At 49.7% G+C, this 18,774-nt stretch overlaps 1 protein-coding gene across 5 annotated transcripts in view; it reads left to right on the forward strand.

Moving 5' to 3' along the window:
• CLMN (calmin) overlaps positions 1 to 18,774 on the forward strand; it is a 116,196-nt gene that overhangs the window by 42,133 nt on the left and 55,289 nt on the right. The window lies entirely within an intron of this gene.

Genomic DNA, 18,774 nt, shown 5'->3' on the forward strand with positions numbered 1-18,774 from the left:
AAAAAAAAAATTAAAAAAAAAAAAAAAAAAAAAAAAAAAAGAGAGCAAAAAGACAACTCAGAGAATGGAGAAGATATTTGCAAATCATATATCTGATAAAGGACTTGTATCCAGAATTTATAAAGAACTCCTCTAACTCAACAATAAAAACACAAACAACCCGGTTTTAAAAATGGGCAAAGGATTTGAATAGCCAGTTCTCCAAAGAAGATGTACGAATGGTCAATAAGCACATGGAAAGATGCTCAGTATCATTAGTTATTAGGGAAATGGTTGAGAAACCACAGTGAAATGCCACATCACACCCACTAGATGGCTAAAATAAAAAAAAAAAAAAGACGACAGTAGCAAGTGTTGGCAAGAATGTGGAGAAATTGGAGCCCTCAGACACTGCCGGTGGGAATGTAGAATGGTGCAGCTGCTTTAGAAAACAATCTGGCAGCTCCTCAAAATTTCAGTTACCGTAAAAATCCAGCAGTTCCACTCCTCGGCATTTACCCAAAAGACATGAAAGCATACATCTGCACGAAGCTTGCACATGCATGTTCACAGCAGCTTAGCAGAATTACTCAAGACATAAAAACAACCCAGATGTCCATCAGCTGACCGGTGGGTAAACAACATGGTGTCCATGGGATATTACTCAGTGCCAAAAAGGAATGAAGCATGGTTCAAGGTACAGCATGGATGAGCCTTGAAAACACTATGTTGAATGAAAGAAGCAAATCACAAAAGGCCACCTGTTAAGACTCCATTGATATGACATGTCCTAAATCAAGAGAGAGAGTATATTAGTGTCTGCCTGGGGCTGGGGAGGTGGGGGTTGAGGGGTGACTGCTAATGAGTGTAGAATTTCCTTTGCATATTCTAAAATTAGATTGTGATGTTTGCAGGACTCCATGTGCACACTAAAAACCACTGACCTCTACTTTAAATAGGTAATGGCATCTGAATTATATTTTTTAAAAATGAGTAAGGCACTTAGCAGATATGAGGAATTAATTTTTTTATTAAAAACATTGAATTAGATGATGATGGTGGGAAGATGGTCAGTAAAGATAGTGACGTCTGGACTGTGGCTTGGCAAAGAGATGTGGCACGTCACATTGGGGAGGGTCCCATGGATGACCTGCCTCCTGGGCTCAGCCCTCCCTGTGCTGGATGCGTGAGCCTGTCCAAGTCATCCTACCTTCTTGGGTTTTGTTTACTTACATTAAATGGAAGCCTGTGTTAGCTGCTGTAACAGTTAAACCTACACACTGCAGTGGTTTAACATAGCAAAAGCTAAAAGTTGATTATTTTTATTTCTGAAGTATAATCAACGTTCAGTGTGAAATTAGTTTCAGGTGTACAACCTACTGATTTGACAATCCTGTGCATTCTGTAGGGCTCAGCACTATAAATGTGGCTGCCATCTGTCACCATGCAACCTTATTACGTTATTGACCATGTTCCCTATGCTGTACATCCCCGTGACTTACTTATTTTATAACTGGAAGCTTGTCCTTCTAAATCCCTTTTATCTATTTCTCCCATCCCCCCAACCACCTCCCCTCTGGAAACCACCATTTTGTTTGCTGTAATTAAGAGTCTGTTTGGTTTTATTCACTTTGTTTTTTTGATCCCATATATAAGTGAAATCATAAGGTATTTGTCTTTCTCTGTCTGATTTCACTTAGTGTAATACCCTCTGGGTTCACCCATGTTGTCACAAACGGTAAGATTGCATTCTTTTTTATGGTATAATATTCCATTGTATAAATAACCCACATCTTCTTTATCCATTCCTCTTTGTGAATGGGCTGCTTCCATATCTTGGCTATCATAAATAATGCTCAGTAAACATGAGGGTGCATATGTCTTTTGGGGTTTTTTAAAAGATTTTATTTATTTATTCACGAGAGACACAGAGAGAGGCAGAGACACAGGCAGAGGGAGAAGCAGGCTCCTCGCAGGGAATCTGATGTGGGACTCGATCCCAGGACCCTGGGACCACGCCCTGAGCTGAAGGCAGATGCTCAACCACTGAGCCACCCAGGTGTCCTGCATATATCTTTTTAAATTAGTGTTTTTGTTTTCTTTCCAATACTCAGTAGTGGAATTACTAGATCGTATGGTATTCCTATTTTTAATTTTTTTGAGAAGCCTCCATACTGTTTTCCACAGTAGCTGTACCAATTTGCATTCCCGCCAACAGTGCAAGAGAGTTCCTTTTTTTCCACATCCCTGCCAGTGCTTATTATTCCTTGTCTTTTTGATGCTAGCCATTCTGACAGGTGCGATGTATCATTGTGGTTTTGATTTGCATTTCTCTGATTAGTGATGTGGAACATCTTTTCATGAGTCTGTTTGCTGTCTGCATGTCTTTGGGAAAATGTCTGTTCAGATATTCTGCCCATTTTTAATCAGATAGTTTATTTTGTTTGGTGTGCAGTTGTAGAAGTTCTTTATATATTTTGGCTACTAATCCCTTGTCAGGTATATCACTTGCAGATATCTTCTCTTGTTCACTGGGCTGCCATTGCAGAAGCTAATTTCTTACTCATGCACAGTCCACCTTATAACCAGTGCATGGGATGAGAGAGAACAGGGGAGGGTGTTATGGCCAAGCTGGAAGCGACACACATCCTTCCACCCCATCCCGTTGACCAGAACTCTATGACATTGACCCTATCTAGATACAGGGACCTGGAGATACAGTTGCCCCCTGGGAATGTCTCCACACTTTGGAGGGAAGCATGGACCTTCTTGGGTAGGCTGCTGGGCTCATGGATCCAGGAGGGGAGCCTGGCAGAGGCTCAGGTTGATGGCACCTTTTGACGAGTCAAGAGGCCACATTAATATTCAGTTGGACCATGAGAAGAAGCCCTTTGATGAATTGGAAATCAAGAAATGAACACAAAGCACTCTAGCCTTAATCATGTGTCATGAGCTGGGATAAAGCCTTCTGGGTCCTGAGGGTCAGACCATCTGACCCCCTTTCAGATCTACCAATCAGAGGGGAAGCGTGTTTTTACAAGAACACCTATAGAGTGCCGAACCACAGGCCTGGAGCAGCTGACGGGCTCCCCCTTCACTCTGGTCTACAGCTGAGGCCTAGATGTGACTGTCCCATGCAGGACTCTGGTGTTTCATGTGCCAGCGGCAGCTTCGCCCATGGCCTGCGTGTGAGATGCGTTCCACAGGGAGTTGGCTGCTCGCGCCTTGGAGCTGCCAAGAGGCTCGTGTTGTGAGTTGGTTGCTATAGAGAAAATCTGATTATATTCAAAATCAAAGTCATTAAACCAGAATGTTCTTTTTCCTCGAGGCTAGAGGATGTCACAGGGAGGCCCTTCCTCCTTCTGCCTACCCCAGGCTATTGGAAGGTGTATGTTCAATAGTATGTGTCTGAGCAGGAAAAGAATGCCTTGTTCTTTTGTGATCCCAGCCAGCAGCTTGAAGTATGATTCACTGAGAAGTGAAAATGAGATGCGGTGATTGCAAATTATTGCAGATTGGAGGTCTGATACGCAGGTAGTGTATCTCCTCCCCTGTTCATACCTGTGTGTCTTAGTCAGGGTTTTCCAGAGCAAAAAGAACCAACAGGGCATGTATAGAGAGACGGATTGATTTTAAAGAATTGACTAACACGATTATGGAGACAGGTCAGTCCAAATTTGCAGCACAGCCTGGCAGGCCAGAGACCGGGAAAGAGCTGCACGTCAAGTCCTGAGGCCGTCTGCTGGCCCAATCCCATCTTGCTCTGAGGAGCTCACTTCTTATTCTAGTAAGGCCTTCAACTGATTGGGCGAGGCCCAAACACACCATGAAAAGTAATCTGCTTTCCTCAGAGTCTACTAATTTAAATATTAATCTCATCCAGAAAACTACTTTCACAGAAAACAATCCAGAATAACCTGTGACTAGGGGGCATGGCCTAATCAACTCAGCAATAAAATTACCCATCACGCTGTGTTTAATCCAGACATGCACACAGAAGCGGCAGGTTGACCTGCAGAATGCATGGGTGCTGGGAAGCCAGGGTGTGAATCTTTCCAGCCGAATTTTCTAGGGATGTGACTTGAACCTCTCTAAGCCTCTGTAAAAGTACCAGCCATTTATGGGGCCTGAGCGTGGTGGATTCGTGATTCTTCCCAAGTTTAAAGACAGGGCATTTGGGGATGCCTGGGTGGCTCAGGGGTTGAGTATCTGCCTTTGGCTCAGGTGTGATCCTGGAGTCCCGGGATGGAGTCCCGCGTCGGGCTCCCTGCATGGAGCCTGCTTCTCCCTCTGCCTGTGTCTCTGCCTCTCTCTCTGTCTCTTTGTCTGTGTGTCTCTCATGAATAAATAAATGAAGTCTTAAAAAAAAAAATAAAGACAGGGCATTTGAAGGGAACTGTCCTAATGCCAGACTGCTTGGAGTGGAAGAGTGGGGTGTGGAGGCCAGCTCTGGCCCAGGGGTCCCAGACCTCCCACCGCCACGCATCAACCTGGGTGAGGATTGGTTAAGTATGATGCAGGTGCGTGCGTAGACCACCAAACACAAGGCTGGCGTCTGCCCAGCTCAGTCATTAACAGGTTTCTTTGCCAAAGGGCCCCATTGGGAATGGTGGACTTGCCATCTAGGGCCAGGTGATGATGGTGACAAGGACAGTGACAACCCACCTTCGTGGGCATTTGCCTGAGCCCTTCATGACATGAGCTCACTCAGTTGTCACAGCAGCCCCATGAGGTGGGCACAGCGATTCCCCCCATTTTCCAGGAGATCGAGGCTCAGATCGAGACTTGCTTCGAGTCTCCTCCTTCACCCGCACAGCCACCTCACCGCCCGTCGGGCTCTGTCAACTCGGGCTGCTCCGACGCACTCCTACGGACTGGCTGGTGAACAACAGAAATCCATTTCCCCTGGAAGGCTATGATCACAGTGTCTGGTGAGGGCTCACTCCTGGTTCATAGACGGTGCCTTCTTGCTGTGTCTTCATGAGGAAGCTCTCTGGGCGCCCCCTTTTTAAGATTTTATTTATTTATTCACGAGAGACACAGAGAGAGAGGCAGAGACCCGGGCGAGGAAGAAGCGGGCTTCCTGCGAGGAGCCTGGTGCAGGACTCGATCCTCGAACCAAGTTGGAATCACAACTTGAGCCAAAGGCAGACACTCAGCTGCAGAGCCACCCAGGTGCCCCTCTGGGGCCCCTTTCTCTAAGGGCATTGATCCCATTCATGAGGAGTCCACACTTATGACCTAATCATCCCCCAAGGCCTCACCTCCTAAAACCATCACTTTAGGGGTTAGGTTTCAATATATGAATTCTGGGGAGATACAAACATTGGTTCCTAACACTGGTACCGCCCCCCACCCAGCCACCCAACGAGGATATGCAGTTACTCTATGGGATCTGTGATCCCATTGCAAATACATGCTGTGGCTTCGATGTTGAATTCTGACTTTGGGGTGAAGAGAGCAGATCTCCCGGCCTCCTCTTTCTGGGTCGCACCACGGCCCTTTCTCTGGATATGTGTGGCAGCACCATTCTCCCATCCGTATCTGGGTCACGCAGTCCTGCCAGGTACCTGGTCCCAAGGAGCCACATGTCCACTGCCAGCAGCGGAGCCCGGGATGGCACCCACTGCATGGTGATTAGGGGCCGGGTTTGCTTTCCACCTCCCAGAAGGGCCAACTGTATGTCCCAGGGCCTATTCCCAGACTTCCTAGGCCCAATCTCATCTGGATAAAGAGGCTAAAGAGTAGCACCCACCTCGAACTTAGCAAGATTGGATAAAGGACTATCACAGTGCCTGCCTGGCGCACAGCAATAGCTCAAGAAATGGTATCTATCTTTTTAAAAGATTTTATTTATTTATCCATGAGACACACAGAGAGAGAGGCAGAGACGCAGGCAGAGGGAGAAGCAGGCTCGATACAGGGAGCCCAATGCGGGACTTGATCCCAAGACCCGGGATCACAACCTGAGCCAAAGGCAGACGCTCAATCACTGAGGCACCCAGGCGTCCCTGGTATCTATATTTTTATTAGGCACTTAATAAATACCAAGTGGATATCTCTCGGCTGACACTCTGCTCGTTCTAGATTATTTTTCAGGCCATGGCTTGCTGAGCTGTCCTCTGGTCACTGAAATGTATTTGTCTTTTATGGAGGGAGGTGGGGTTGGCTTTCCGGTGAGCAGAACAGTTAGAGAAAAGCTCCGTGTTCAGTAGCCAGGCCAAAAACTGGGTTAAGCACGGGGCATGTTCAGGGCCCTGAGAAATGTCATCTTCCAGAGAGGCCCCCAGAGCCTGACTCTGAGAATGGCTTTCATGCCTTTGAACAGGTGATGACACTGGATTGCAGGCACCCCACGCGACTCAGCGAGACACGTGCAGAGTGCATGTTGACTTCCTGGGGTGTCTGGGGACACAGACTGGCCCAGCCAGTATCTATTTTTTTTTAAGGTGTTATTTATTTATTCATGAGAGACACACACAGAGAGGCAGAGACACAGGCTGAGGGAGATGCGGGCTCCCTGTGGGGAGCCTGACGCAGGACTCGATCCAGGACCCGAAAATCACGACCTGAGCTGAAGGCAGATGCTCAACCAGTGAGCCACCCAGGTGTCCCCATTGGGCTTTTGATGCTGGTTCTCCTGAGCCATAAGCTGAACATAATGCTCAGAGGAGAAACTCCCAGAAAAGGCATCTGGGAGAGGAAGCAGGTTGTCAGGATTCATCCCTTCTTTGAATGATGTTGATGGGTGCCCTCCGAGGCCAGGGCAGTGATGGCTTCCGGGTCCTTGCTGCGGGTGGGGGGGCAGTGGGGGGGCAGTGGGGACCCTCACAGACCTTCATGGGGCAGCACACCCGTAGGCAGCCACGGATGCCCAGAGTTGGAAGAGCCACCCTGACCAACAGCCACCGTGTGCTTTGCCTGGTCCCTCTATAGAGACACGGGGCTTGGGGACCTTGGTGACTCAAACTTTTGAGAACGTAACAAGGGGATGCTGTTAATTCTAGTCGACACTCCTTAGCCACTTGTCTCATCTTTGCAGTTCACACACTCACTACAATTATTTGTAACCCTAAAATCAATAGTTGTGGCCCTTTCCTGGTCCCTTGCAGATACGCAACCAGTGGCACGTGGCCCCAGTTGAGTCAGAACAAAGTGACAGTCTGTCCTCTTGTTTCGGCTCTCATCCCGTAAACAAGTGTCCTTTTCGGGGTACAGTCAATGCCACATTTTCAGCATTTTTGTGCTTTCTGTTGGTGATCTGGCTGTTTAAAATGCGCTCCCCCCCCCCATGCTAACGGGCAAGAAGGCTGTGACCTACCTTACGGGAAAAATGCTTGCATTACGTAAGCTTTGTCTCGGCCAGAGTTATGGTGCTGTTGGTCAGGAGTTCAGTGTTAATGAGTCACCAATATCCAGTTGACCCTTGAGCAACACAGGAGTTGGGGGGGGCTCATGCCTCCTGCAATCAAAATCCCACTGTAACTTGGGGCTCCTCCTCCCTGCCCCGCAACTTAATTACTAATAGCCTGCCCTTAATGGGAAGCCTTATCAGCAACCTAAGCAGTTGATTAACACGTATATTGTATGTTATATGTATCAGGTGCTATTATCTTATAATAAAATAAGCTGAAGAGAAGAAAAATGTCGTTCAGCAAATTATAAGGAAGAGAAAATACCTTTTCAGTACTGTACTGGATTTGCTGGAAAAAAAAAATCTGCGTATAAATAGATTCCTACAGTTCAAACCCGTGTTGTTCAAGAGTCCACTCTATGCTAACTACGGTGACTTCGGACAGAAATACACCTGAAACCAGGTGTGGATTGATTGGTCAACAAAAATGTCGCGGCCCGGTGTTTGCAGGAAACTAACCCTGTATTTCTCCTGCAGCAATAATAGTTCAGTATTTGCTAAGTCAGTGTTCGTGGTGACTTTCTAGAGCATAACTGCCCTGAATAATGAGAACCAACTGTATTTTCTTTGGTCAGTAGGGATAAACTGGATCATGTAATCAATCACTCAAGACCTGACGCAAAGCCACCTCCTCCAGGAAGCCTCCCGTGGTCTCTCTAGCCTCTAGCCCTAGCTTCTTTCGCCCCCAATATGTGTATCATTGATTTAGCACACGACAGACTGCAAGATACTAGTCATTATCCCCACACGTCTATCTTACTGTGTGACAAGAGCATGAGCTCCCTGAAGGCTGGGAATGTGTTCTTTGGACCGGACTCGTAGTAGGCAATATGATGAGTGTTTGATTCTTTCCACAAATATTTGATTCATTCATTTGATTTCTCTGTTCGATTCCTTCTTTTAATGAATGACTACATGCAGGACTGAGGGAAGGAAGGAAGGAAGGAAGGAAGGAAGGAAGGAAGGAAGGAAAGAGGGAGGGAGGCCAAGTGCCAGGTACCCATGGGATGAGGAAGCCGTTAGTGACAGAATTTTGGGTGCTGCAGTAGTGGGGAGCAGAAAGGAGGCACCTGCAGGGTGGGCATCCAGGGAGATTGGACAGCTGGGTGGAGGAGGGCAGGGAGGGTGTTCCAGGCAGCAGGAACAAGCAGCTGCAAGGGTCCAGAGCCATGGCAAGCAGATGTGTTAGGAGCTGCAAGGATGTGCAGCAGCGAAGGGGACACGGTCCAGGGTGGGAGTGGGGAGCCGAAAGGATGGGTGCAGCTGAACAAGCAGCGGGGCCAGGGCCGGGGGACATGTGTTTGCACGGGGGTGGCCCTGAGTGACAAGAAGCCTTTGAGGGGTTTAGGTCCTCAGTGGTTTGCAGGTCAGACATGATTCCTTTGTCCTTAATTAGCTCGACAGCACATGTGGGTACTGAGCCGGGTTACCTGTGCTGTGCAGACCGGTGGGAGGGCTCAGAGGCATAAGGCAGCCTGGGGGGGGCTCTCACCTGGGGGAGCTCTCACCCAGGAGGGGGGCGAGATGCACACCTCTTGCCCAGCCCCTCCAGTGAGGTATTACAAACAGGATCCCCAAACAGATCAAGATCTTGGTTTTCTGGCCCGCTCCCAGCGGCTCCGTGGGAACCACAGCCATCTCGCTTCCTCTGAAATGTTTCTTGAAACCCCAGGGGGGCCCGGGCCGAGGTGGGGGCCGGGTGTCCTTCCCCGTCCTTGTGGAGTTCATTCTGGCACCTGCCAGGCTTTTCCATGCAGCGTTTCCTCCCTGCCCCGGGCCTGAGGTCAGGCCTGGGCGGGGGAGCCGGTGGATGGCCAGGGTCCAGCCTGCACTTGAGCTCTCCGGCTCCCAGCCGGACACACACACACACACACACACACACACACACACACACACACCCTCCTCATCTCTCCCCCTGCTGCCTGCAGGAGGTGCTCCCTGCGGCTCCCTCTCCTTTAGGGCCTGGGCTGGCCCACCCTCCCGGCTTCTCTGGCCTCTGGGCCCCCCACAGCCCCTGAACACACCACATCACAGGCCACACACACCCCCTTCACCCCACATGTATTACACACCTCCCCACACACCCTTCTTATACTATACACACACACACACACACACACACACACGAGACGCATTCTATTCCCTGTGAGTACCAGCCCCCACATGCTCCCTTTTCCTCAGAGATATTTCCTATTAGGACTTTTCTTTTCCAAGGCTCACTGTGTTTATGGGGCGGCCTAAGGGCTCTGGCCAGTACCTGTTAATGTCAGCCACATGGACACCCACTGGTGCTTGAGGTCATCCTTCCCTCCACCTTGGGCTCTTTGGGCGTATCCAGTGAACCATGCACCCTTCGTTCCCTCTTCTCTTGGGATGAGCCAATGCCTGGAAGTTTTTGTCCCTGGTGCAAAGAGACCCAGTTGGCTTTACTGCAAGCCCTTCAGATTCGAGTCTTTTCAGGAAAGATGGACGTGTGTCACCTCCTCAGAACATGGTTGTCAGGGAAACAATGGGATTCCTTGAAGAACTGGCAAAGGAAAGAGAACCTCCTGGAGCTCTTGGGGAGGGGGGAGCATTATTAGAACATAGGTAGCCGCCCCTGAAGGCATGTGATACTGCTGTCGCCGTGATGTCTACTTTTTAATTCTCATCACCCCCGCCCCCAGACACTGCGGGGCCACAGGTATTGTTTTAATGATTCCACAGATGGAAAGGATGAATCTCCAAGAGTCTAATAGTTCTCTAGAGCTGCTGTAACAAAGTGCCACAGACCGGTGCTTTAACAATAGACATTCATTTTCTCACAGGTCTGGAGGCCAGAATCCAGGGTCAGCGAGCCGTCAGGGTGGGTTCCTTCTGAGGTCATGAGGTCTGAATCTGTTCCAGGCCTCTCTCCTTGGATTGTAGACAGCAGCGTTCTCCTGTGTCTTCACTGAGTCTTCCCTGTGTGTGTTCAAGGATGCCAGTCATATTGGATCACTGCCCCCTACCATGACCTCATTTTAACACGACTACCTCTGTCAAGACCCCATCTCCAGTAGGGTCAGTTCTGAGGTACTGGGGGTTAGGACTTGGGGTTGGGGGGGACTTGATGGGAAAGGATGGAGAGCTGAGCCCGCCCATCCCTGCAGATGCCTTTATGTGCTTGACTCTGAGGACACCCCACTCTCCAACCAGAATGACCCGTAACGTTAGTCACGGAGACTGTTCTTTCTGTTGCACATATCCAAGGTTATGTTGAAAATATAAAGAAATCTGTGGGTCAGATTCTAGTTGGGAAACTTTCTAGCAGCATGGCCTTGGGCATGCATCCCAAGCAATGAAGACATTGGTGAGATGCTGCCTTCCTATTGGGACTCTTGGTGACAGGTGACAGAAACCTAACTGGAACTCACCTAAGTGATAACGGGAGTAAATCTGCTTATGAATTTCAAGGAGGAGATACTGATCAGATCACTGACCAGGCAGGGATGTAGCCCGGGCCCAGGAGTAAAGGAAACCAGGACTCAGGCATCAACCATGATTTCACTCTCTGCATTCTTGGGAATAAGCCTGGGTGGCTCCGTTGGTTAAGTGTCTGATTCTTTATTTCCACTCAGATCATGATCTTGGAGTCATGGGGTTGAGCCCTGTGCCGGGCTCTGTGCAGAATCTGCTTGTCCCCCTCCCTTGGCCCCTCCCCCTGCTCACTTGCTCTCTCTCTTGCTCTCTCTCTAATAAATAAATTAATTAAATCCTTAAAAAAATTCCCTCCTTATTCTCTGGATCAACTTCCACCACTGAGTGGGAAATAGGACCACCATGAACCCTTATGTTCAAATCACAGCTCCAGTCCTGAGAGAGAGAGATCTCCCTGGTGGTCTCGGTAGACCCAAGTCCTAAGCTCCCAGGGAAGACGCTCATTGGCTCAGCTGGGGTCCCACATCCTCCAAGGCAATCTGTGACTGAGAAGGGCTGGGTTCTGATGTGTGGTAGGGTCATGGTCATGGCCTAGGATCTGAGGTCCCATAGGACATGGTAGCTCCATACCCCTCAGAGCCACTGGCAGTGTCAGGGGAGCAAGGAGGCAGCGTCGAAAAACCCTGAGAATTAAACAAGATGGTGCTCATGAGCCTTCTGAGCTGACTGCTTGCCTCTGGAAATGTGAGTTCCCTTCTCCCTATCCACCCCTTATATAATTCAAGTGAATTAAAGGAGATTAATGTGAATTAATGAGGTGCAGGTTAAAATATGTCTAACATTTAAGCACATAGTTATTCTATTAACCAAATATTTTAAATGGCCGGTGCTGGGTCTTTGTCGATGAATAGACACCTTCATTTAGGGTTGGCGTCCTTCACATCCAAGAGAATGACTTAAAATCCATTCCTTATAGAGAACGAAGACAGAAAATGAATAAAAACAGTAGCGAATGGTTCCTTGTCTAGACGCAACTGGCAGCGGGTTCTGGACAATTGTTTAATTGGATGAACAAAGTATAAATCATCTCTTTTACTCTTGCCTCCTTTGCCTTTGGTGAACTTCTCAGATTCTAACCAGTGTAGACTGCACCCCAGGATGAAAGATCGCACGTTCTAATTTAAGGAGCCCATGTGAAGAACGGCCTCATTGTATATTTGGTCCAAAGGAAGCCCTTGGGTGGCATTCAGGGCTCTCACCGAGCGCCGCTCCTCCCCCCCCCCCCCCACCGTGGAGCTGGGCTTAGCCTGTCTCAGAACCCACCATTCGTTATTATGATCATTACTGTTATCCCACTTCTCTGCCTGGTGGGGTCTCCCAGGACCTGCAAGTCCCTGCTACAGCTTCATTTCCCACCCGGGGACATTGCTGAGGCTGGTGACCCGGTCCCCCAGCAGAGTCCTTCTCCTGCCATCCAGCAGGCTATGGACCTGTATTTGGCAGTTTTTCTCGCAGACCAGCAAAGACACATGTTGTGTCCAGTGCATTGTTCATTTTCATCTGTACTGAATAAGGGACATTGAGCCCCGAGCTACATGGTGTGCTCTGGCCATTTAAGTGTCTTGAGTGATTGAGAGATGGGCGAGAAGAGAGGTGTTGGGGGCACAGGGAGTGCTCGGCCAGCACAGAGCAAATGCCCTCCCCTGGGCACAGCAGGTGGGCTATGCCTCCAAGCCAGCATCTACTCAGGGAGCAAAACCGTGTTCATAAAGACAGCACGTTCTCAGCAGCAAGCACTGCAATTATCTCGTAGATCACAAAGCGACTGGTTACAATTTCCTTGGGCAAGAGTCATGGTCTTACAACACAGCACGAGTTCCTTCCCACTAAACATGCATACACCTGATCAGATAGGCTGTTTCGTGAATACGATTGAGTGTAAAACGACGTAGGGAGCATCGTGCAGTCCTTCCCTGACCACAGAGGAGTTGGTGGTGGGGGCTCAGCACCCTGGGCGCCAGAGCCTGACCACCTGGGCTCGGACCACAGCATCGCCCATGTCCAGGAGGTGTGACTCTGGCTAAATTACCTGACCTCTCTGTGCTGGTCACCAGGGGTAGAAGGATTAAGATTAAAAGTGTTAATTTAGGTGAAGTGCTTAGAATAGTCCAGCCAGAACTGGCTATGACGACAGATGTGTAGACTGAGGCACCCATGAGCTGGCCTCTGGAAAGCGCTTCACTTAGTGCCCCGCACAAGCTCCCATTGTCTCCTCACCCTTTCCAGTTTGGGTGGTTGGGGGCAACAGTGGGCGTGAAGCTCAGGAGGGTTCCTGTTGTAGAAATTGCCCGGGGTCACCAGACTGCAGAGGTTGAGGGGAACAGGCCACATTTCTGACACCAGTTGCACGTTCACCCTCTGGTTTGATAACTCCTTAGAAAGACCCAATCCCCACGGAGAGCTCTTACACTCACGTTACTCTCCTGGCACCGATGTGTGAGGTACACACAGAGCATCACCATCAGAGAAGCTGACGCACAATTGAGGCAAAATTGATTGATTGACTGATTACTCTCATTGTTGAACTCAGTCTCCAGCCCAGCTGATACCGTGTGACCACCCTAAATTACACGGTTGGGGGTCACCTGTGTGGCTCAGTGGTTGAGCATCTGCCTTGGGCTCAGATCGTGATCCCGGGGTCCTGGGATCAAGTCCTGCATCGGGCTCCCCACGGAGAGCCTGCTTCTCCCTCTGCCTGTGTCTCTGCCTCTCTCTCCATGTCTCTCGTGAATAAATAAATAAAATCTTTTTAAAAATAATAAAAGTAAATAAATCACACGGTTGGCCTTCCCGGGCCATGGCCAGCCCTGCACTAAGATCCGCTGTGCTCAGCCCTGCCCTCTCCAGGCACACTCCTACTGCATATGACATAGATCACCTCCCAGAAGCCCAGCATGAAGGCCAGGCCTCTCTTTGGTCAAGGCCAGAGTCTACCCTGCTTGGAACTCATGGCTTTGGCTGGTCTGGTGGATATAAATGTGCTCGTTCTGGCACAGGCCTGGGGCCGTCCCATGTGCAGGCACGACCATGTGTCAGTTGTAAGCACTTTATAAACACCAGCTCTCATTTCATCCCCATGCCAACCACACGGTGGTGTAGACAACTCCCCCCTACACACACACACACACACACACACGCACATACACACGCACATTATAGATGGGGACGGCGAGGGGCAGCCCCTTGCCCCGTCACAGAGCTAGTAAGCAGTGGAGCCAGACTGCCTTGCCCCCTTATAGTTGGCTACTCGTTTTTAAACTTTTAAAAAACATTAATAAGTTGCTGCCCTACTTCAGATGGCCTGTCCAGCACCCCCTGGCGTTCCTTTGCTAATTTCCGGCTCCTTGGAGGAGGAAAGACCACCCCGAGTCCGCCGGTCTCGGGGCCAGACTCAGCCAGAGCTGGAAGAGGTGCAAAGCCATAAAGCAGCCTGTAGGGAAGTTATTTTTCAATCAAGTTGGGCTTTGCCTCGCTAATCCTTCCCTTCTGCAGGGGCCAAGGGCAGAAAACGCTTCTCTGCGTGAAGGGCCCCCGGGCCTGGCTCTGGCCCTCGGACCCGGGCGGAGAACCGGGGCCTGCAGCTCTGAGAACAGCAAACGTCAAGGAATGTGGCTCAGAAACCCACAAGTCCGGAAGGGTTCCAGCTGCTCCTTCTGAAGGAGAAGATTGAATGTGGGAGGAGGGGCTCCCACCAAAGACCCAGCGATTTCTCTGCCATTCTCCTATTCTGGGGTCAGAGTGAATTTGCTCCCTACATTTAAAGATTTTATTTATTAATTCATGAGAGACACACAGAGAGAGGCAGAGACACAGGCAGAGGGAGAAGCAGGCCCCATGCAGGAGCCCGATGCAGGACTCGATCCCGGGACCCTGGGATCACGCCCTGGGCCAAAGGCAAACACTCAACCACTGAGCCACCCAGGCGTCCTGCTCCCTACATTTAGCATTTCTCTTTCTTCCTGTGCGATCCTGAGCACAAGTTTCCTCCACCTCTCTCTAGTCATCTGTAAAATGGAGATGGTAACAGCCACCTGGCGGGTGCCCGGCACAGTGCACACAGCTTAATACATTGCGCTTCCTGGTTCCCGCCATCAAGGGGTGTGATAGATGATCTCTGTGATTTGGACACCGGGCCCTCCTTGCTCTCTAGCAAATGAGTTCAATTTATAAACTTGAAGACGTTCAGCATGGCACAGGTGGGGACCCAGTGTGTTACGGAAGATTGCAAAGACCACTTGACTGGGAGATGAGCCTCTTTTAGTTTATAGGGTCAGTCAGTGAGGACTGAGACTCCTTTTGCAGCCAGGATGATTGGATCCCATTCGCAGAATGACCATGGGGTGCGGAGGTGCAAAGCTTCTACAGCATGCAAGGTGCCAGGTGGTGGTCCTATCACCACTATCTAAGAACCAGGAGACGGACATTGCCTTTGGCTCTTCCACACCCCCTCCCCCCCAACACACACACATGGGATCACTTCGTGCAGATGCCGAGTGCACTTACCACATGGGAAATAAAAAGTGCGCGCAGGAAACCCAGAGGTTAGAGGGGGTGATGTTTGGTTCCAGGTGGTCCCCCGAGCAGATTTCCTGTATTGTCGTTAAAAGCCTAATGCCTTTTCAAGATCTCACAGTCTTTGCCCCCTTTCCTAATACCCGTCTTTCCCAATCCCCCCCCCCCCCCACTCCACCAACTTATCCCCCAACACACAAAAACATTTGGCTCATCATCTCTGAGACTCTAGTCCACTCCCCCCATCCATGTTGTTCAGAGGCTCCCGGGCGATATACAGTCTTGACACATCCTTCCCCATGCCTCAGACTCTTGCATTCATTCATTCTTTGCACCCTGCGGTGAGAGGAAGGCTTCCTGGCTTGGCATCGTGCCCTCCCGTAGGGCTCAGCTGCGGGGTTTCGAACCTGGACAACACATCCCTTAGCTCTCGCCTTTTGTAATTGTTTCTCATTTCTTGTGTAGACTCAGCAGCCACGATTCACTGGAGTTGGATGGCTTTTTGAGCATAACTCAGATGTAGGAGTAGGGGGGACAGACACAGAGCAAAGACATCATGGATGGGGAGCCCCATTACCTATCGTGTGGCTGCTGAGCTGTTCTGTCTCGAATCGTTTTCCTCTGGCTGCGCTGGGGACGGGGTGTGTGCAAAACAGGTTTGCAGGTTATCAAGTGCTGTAGAGATGTAAGAACCCACGGGTGTTTATGCATAATAAACAAAAGGATTTTCATTACTAAAGTATTTTTAGCAGCCAGAAACATTGCAGCTAGCCTGACTGCCAACAGTGGGGATGTGGTTGAGGCAGCACCGACGGGGTTCTGAGGGGTTTATAAAAACAAGAGAACGTGTACGGTACCACTCAGGATTGTGTTTAGCTGCAAGTAACAAAAACCCAACTTTAGGACTTCATCCAAGAGGATTCATCTATCCCCTGCAACAGGAAGCCCAGAGATAGGCAGCCTATGGCCGGTTAGGGACCCGGCAGGGCCACCATGGAACCATCTATTTCCTTCCATGGTCCAACCATCTTTAGCACTGGCTCTTGTGTTTCTAGCCTCATGCTCCATTACAAGAAGACAGAGGGTTAGGAAGGAGGCAAAGGGGGCACACCCCGGTGTTCTCTGCACGCCTCTGCAGAACATTCCTGGAAGCCCCAACCCTAACGTCCACCCCCAAACCCCCAACTTCATTGGCCAGGCTTTGTCCCAGGACCACTCCTATCAGCCCAGGAGGCTGGAAAATGATCATTTTTAAACTAGGCAAATTGCTCACTCAAGATTAAGGGTCCTAATAGTTGAGAAGAGCAAAACGGTTATAGGGGAGGCATCGAACTGTCTGCTGCAGCCTACCCAAAGCTGCCCAGCATCCACACGCGCCTTCTTCCAAGGAGAGAGCTACAAGGTTTCATCCTGTTGGTGCAGCCAGGGCTCGGAATCCGGGACTGTGAAGGCCTGTGCGGTTCCCCGCCGGTTTGAATGTGTCTGGTTCCTTGTGCCTATACGTGAAAAGACAGGTTGTCTGCCCACCGCCCCCCGCCCAGCCAGTGTGCAGGGATGGAGAAGAGGAGCAAGATAATAAGAATGGCAGCAATAAGGGATCCCTGGGTGGCTCAGCGGTTTGGCGCCTGCCTTTGGCCCAGGGCCTGATCCTGGAGTCCCGGATCGAGTCCTGCGTCACGCTCCCGGCATGGAGCCTGCTTCTCCCTCCTCCTGTGTCTCTGCCTCTCTCTCTCTCTCTCTCTCTCTCTCTCTCTCTCTCATAAATAAATAAATAAATCTTAAAAAAAAAAAAGAATGGCAGCAATAACCACCATTTAGGAAAAGTGAGGAAGGATCCCGGCTCGGCACCCGGCAGTGCCCACACACAGAATACTGCCCTGCACACATAATACGGTCAAAAGGCTGTTAAAACCAGCGAGCAAAATTCAAACCCATGCAGAAGGAAAGATGAAAGGAAAGAAGCTGTCTTGGAAGAATTTTTTCCTATTGACTTTTCCAACTTTTTCCGTTACAGGTTATCTATTTTATGAACAGAAAATCCTTTTGTCGAATATTACATTTGTAAATATTTCCCCCAATGGTCCGAAAGACAGAAGATCAGAAACGTTGCACTGTGCACGGGGTTGCGTACGTAGCAATTTTTTTTTTAAGTAAAACTTAACATTTCTCCCAAATATATGCACATGGTTAGGAAGATAAAATACACAGACAAGCTTCTAGTGAAAGCTGCAGTAGCTTTCTCCTGCAGCTTTCTCCACCTGCTGGCCTGTCCCCACAGGGAAGTCCTCTGACAGCTCTAGACTTATTAACCTAGGGCTCTTCCCTCGCCCGAGTTGTGGTCGGTGGCGGAAGAGCTCAGTAAAATTTGTGAAATATGCGTCCATCTGCAGAGGGACCCGCCAAGGTGGCAGGCAGCGTGGCAGGAGGCGGTGACCTAAACTGGAGCGACTTAGAATATCTAACTAATGATTTCCGTCCTGGCTTACTGGGGAGTCTGAGTCGGTCAGGGGCAAGGTCAGGAGGCAGGGTCAAGGTTAGGTCACTGGTATTGGAGTCAGGCCTGGGTGTGAACCCCAGCTCCGGTTCTTACCAGACAGGGTGACCTGACCTGTCCCTGGCTTGGCCAGTGCGTCTCTAAAATGGGAATCAGGGATGTTCGCGGTAAGGACTCTTGGTTGTTGGTCTTTAACATCTGTTGATTTATTTAAATTCTCTATTTCTTCCTGCTCTCGTTTCGGCATTCTACGGTTTTCCGAGAATTTCGTTTAGCTATGGTTTTAAACTTACAGAACACAATGATTTGGTCTTTGAAAGTTTGTTTGGAGGGATGCCTGGGTGGCTCAGTGGTTGGGCGGCTGCCTTTGGCTCGGGTCGTGATCCCGGGACCCTGGGGTCGAGTCCCGCATCGGGCTCCTGCAAAGAGCCTGCTTCTGCCTCTGCCTGGGTCTCTGCCTCTCCCTCTCTGTCTCTCATGGATAAATCAATAAATCTTTAAAAAAAATAAAAATAAAAGTTTGGATTGGGATCCCGCCAAGGGCCCTCCATTGCAATCACCTGGGGTCTCCTAAGCCTTTAAACCTTCCTTCATCCATAGGTTTCCTTCATCTCTTTCTTTGTACTTTGTTGAAGAAATTAGTGAGGATGCTCTTAACTGTAACCCTCAGAAACCCACGAGAGCATGATGAAGCTAAATATTTATATATTTACTTTGAGAGAAATACATCAGTCCCACTGAATCCAAAGGCCTGGGTACAGCAGGGCCTCTGGAAAAGGCCAGAACAGAACTGTCCTTTGCACACTTTGCCCCGCTCCATCCTTCTCCTGATTGTACTCTTCCGCCCCTGAGCCTCCCCCGCAGCAGGTGGCCACCACGCCACCCCCTCCATTCAGGGGCCAGCCAGATGGAGCCT

Source organism: Vulpes lagopus, chromosome 6 (genome assembly GCF_018345385.1).
Source record: "Vulpes lagopus strain Blue_001 chromosome 6, ASM1834538v1, whole genome shotgun sequence".
Lineage (NCBI taxonomy): Eukaryota > Metazoa > Chordata > Mammalia > Carnivora > Canidae > Vulpes > Vulpes lagopus.